Here is a 4,194-nt window from a genome sequence, read left to right as displayed (position 1 = left end):
TAAAACTATGAGATTTGGATTTATGTATTTTTAACTAAACAAATCCTCTCAAATCCTCCAAAATCCCTAAAACTTATTAAAATCCAAATCCACAAACTGTTTTGAATAACAGTGGATTTTAAAGTAGATTTTTAAATCATCAGTTCAATAACAGTGGATTTCATGAGACTTTTTAAAATTCATGATTGAATAACATAGGATTTGTAACTTTTATACAAATCACCTAAAATGTCAATTTGAATACACTCATCATTATGATCACTTAGTTATAGCTTTTGGTATAGTTTTCAATCGAATAAACTCATTACGACTACTCTAATGGCTCCTCGATCCAAGTCCTGTGTTGATGATGATAATGATTTGAAGATGATGAAGAAAAAGGTTTTCAAGAAAAGATTTCCAGGGTTTAAGAAGAAAGCGATAGAGCTCTCTGTCCTCTGCGGCAACTCTGTTGGTTTCGTGTGTTACACTCCCGACGACAACAATCTCCATATCTGGCCAGAGCCGCAAGAGAAACCACAAGCGCTAACGCTAACGCAACTGTTGGCCAAATTCAATGCGTTGAGTGATCACAAAAGAAAGAATAATGCTTGCGATCTCTACGACTTCCCTGATACGAAGGGTTTGTCGCGTGAGGATTTGAGGAGACATGTCGAAGACCTTGATTCTCACCTAGTTGGAATCAAGCAACGAAAGCTCTCTCTAAGAAGAGGAAACTCGAAGAACCCTAAGCAAAAGGAGACGGAGACGGAGGAAGAAGATAGGGTTTCAGATCGATTAGGGTTTGGTCACGTCGTCTTCGGTGGCTACCACGAAACAGCTATGGGATCTTGTGCGGTTTCTAGGGATGTTGGTGTTTCGGATTCTTCTCTGCTCGATCCTTTCACGTCCGGCAGCGATTATTTTCCGGCAGATGATTTTGGGGTTTGTGCCAACGATGATGGTGCTTGGGATCTTTCTTGGATGGATTTGGATTTTTCTTCAACATTGTTTCCTGCAGGCTACGATCCACTTCTGGGAGCCACTGATGAGTACCAAACATTGGTCACAATATAATTTAGGATCCGTCTTCTAAGATTACGATTTTGACGGCATGATCACTAATTTCACCTACATATGTATTGTATTCTCAGTGTTGATGTATTGTATTCTATTTTCTCTTGTTTCATTATTAACTGCAATTGCTTCTTGTGATGTATTGTATTCTATTTTCTATTTTCTAGTTTCGCTCTCTTGCTTATTCTCAGTGTTGATGTATTGTATTCTATTTTCTAGTGTTGATGTATTTTATTCTATTTTCTGAAGATTTCTCTCTTGCTTATTGTTTCTATAAAAAACTAAAGACACAAAAGTACTTCCATGTAAGAAAACAAAGCTTTCTTGTGCCAGAAACCCAGAACATAAGTATATATTACCCATCTATATATCCCTTTTTCTCAGCTCTCTTCAACCACATGCTCCTCTGTAATCCTCTGTTTTGGTAGTCTCTTTAGTTTCACCACATGGAAACAGTAAGATGAACACAAATCAAAGAAGAAAACAAAACCGGAGAGAGAGAGACTCTTACTGTTTTAAGCACTCTTAGAAGGTTCTGCTTTGAGATGAGAAACCCACTTTCCCACATAGTTAACAGTGCAGGCTTGAGGCGCTAAAGATGGGAAGTGTTTTTGAGACAAAACTGGGATGTTATTGATGGGTTGTTTGTTGCCTCTAATGGCTAAAGAAAGAAAACAAAAATCTGTGTGTATGATTCTCCTTGGAGCTACTGCTGTTGAAGATAAATTTCAAAATGGAGTAAGCAAAACCACTGAGGACATTTTTACATGACTAATTTATATGATTGATGAATTGAAATACTCAAATCTTTTCCCTTTTGATCCTTTGATTTCTTTCAGGTCCCTGATTGCATAGACAAGCTTGCTCAAGCAGGAATAAAGATTTGGGTTTTGACCGGTGACAAAACGGAGACTGCTATCAATTTCTTGGTATCACCTTAATATATTATGGAGACTGCTATCAATATTTTGCATACTTTTTTTATGGAGACATGGTATCACCTCTTTGAGTTTCTGCCTACTTTTTTTTTTTACTACTGTCTTTCCACTCTATAAACCCTTTTGTGTATTCGTCTTTGACAGCTTCCCTTGTAGTTTGCTCAGACAAGACATGAAGCAGATCATAATCAACTTGGAGACCCCTGAAATCCTATCACTGGAAAAGACTGGAGAAAAAGATGCCATTACAAATGTAAAGATAGCCAAGAGACATTTGATATGTAGCTGAATAGTATTAATTAGCATTAGATGAATGAATCAATGTGTCTAATTGTATCATGCAGGCATCAAAAGAAAATGTCTTGTCTCAGATAATTAATGGAAACACTCAGTTAATGTACTCTGGTGGGAACTCTGATGCTTTTGCTTTAATCATTGATGGAAAATCACTTCCTTACGCGTTTGAGCTAGCTGTTGGTTGTGCGTCTGTCATCTGTTGTCGTTCATCACCAAAACAGAAAGCTCTGGTTAGTTTTTGTTTTACTTGTTCTTTTGTCTACTTTTTCGTCTATCAAAATTTTCTCAAGAATGAAATGTGATGAGACCATGGACAGCTCCACTCAACCACACGAACTTGAGGAGCAGCTTGAACCAGAGGAAGCACCGGAGGAGCAGCTTGAACCAGAGGAAGCACCGGAGGAGCAGCTTGAACCAGCGGAAGCAGCGGAGGAAGCATTAATCGTTCCGGCGGGTCCTATAACAAGGTCACGGTCCAAGAGGTTCAACCAAGCTATCAATGGACTACTCAAGGAGCTGGACAAGAACCAAGAAGACATGGCTCAAACCACTAAGACGTTGCTCACAGCTCAAGGTGCTCGGTAAAGGGTAAAGTGTTGCTTTGGTGCTCTTTTTCCCTTGGTCAAGTTTTGTCCCATTGGATTTTCTTGACAAGGTTTTTAATGAGGCCTAAGTAACATTTTCAAGCCCCTTTGCCAGCCCAATTCGTGGTCCAAGGTTCCCCACAAAGGCCTTGGCCCATTTTCTATCTCTTTCTCATTCAAACTTTGCATTTATTGCTTTTGTAATTTCCAAGACTTTGTGCATGAGCTTGCATGAGTGTGGACTCTTGCATGAGCTCCACCTCTTCTCTTCTAGATCCTTCTCCTTCGTCCCCCTTCTCCTATTTAAAGACCTTGTATCTCTTCTTTGTTTTTCATCAAACATTTTAATCAAAAACCTTTCTTTTACTTGTTTGATCTGAGAAGTGTGTAATATCTTCTCAACTTGTTTTCTTCTTAGTGTGTCATATCTAAGTTGAACTCGAGCCTGAAGTCTAAGAGATTTTCATCTCTCTTGGAAGTTCACTTCAATCCCCCTTTTCATCCACTGCATCATTTCACCATTCCATTTCTTTCAATCCGCTGCATAATCAACCCCCTTCACCTTCCATTTGTCCGATCTATTGCATCTTTGGTCTCTTGATCTTCATCAGTCCGACCCATCATCTTCAAGACCTTGCGAGTGTGTTCTTGGGAAGCAGATTCCTCTTCAGGAGTCTATCATGTGGTATCAGAGCAACCACTCTGCAACCAGGTTTTGAAATTCCAATCGTCATTTTTTGTGTTTTTTCAGATCTGTCGTTTCATCTTGCGAGAGTTTTATAAAATGTTTTACTCATTCAAAAATTATAAACTCAACTGTTTTAGAACCAGGAACGAGTCTAGTATTTTTGAAAATTGATTTGAGAATTTTTGGATTCGTTTTTATAATTTTCCCAGATCCATTTTCGTTTACGTGTTTTTTAGAACTATTTACTGGTGGATCTTTGTTTTTCTTTTCAGGTACCATGGTGACATCAGAAGAGGAAGAGTCATCTACATCCAGTCTTGAAAGGAAGATCCTTAAGTCAGTCACCGCAGCTATGACAACCATGCTTGATGCTAGACTTGACGCTCTACACTTGAATCAACCCAACCCGGAAGCAAATCAGCGTCAAAGGCAGAACCAGGAGGAACCAAGGCAAGACGATGAGACCAGGCAGTACTATAGCCACGGTTATTCACACAGCAGTCAGCGGAGGCGTCGACGTGAACGTCCAGTACTAAGAGATCCGTTGGGAGGTCTTAAGTGCAAGATCCCAGCCTTTCACGGAACCAGCAACCCGGATACCTACTTGGAGTGGGAGCAGAAAATTGAATTA

Source organism: Camelina sativa, chromosome 9, assembly GCF_000633955.1.
Source record: "Camelina sativa cultivar DH55 chromosome 9, Cs, whole genome shotgun sequence".
Lineage (NCBI taxonomy): Eukaryota > Viridiplantae > Streptophyta > Magnoliopsida > Brassicales > Brassicaceae > Camelina > Camelina sativa.
Note: the sequence above shows the minus strand (reverse complement) of the source record.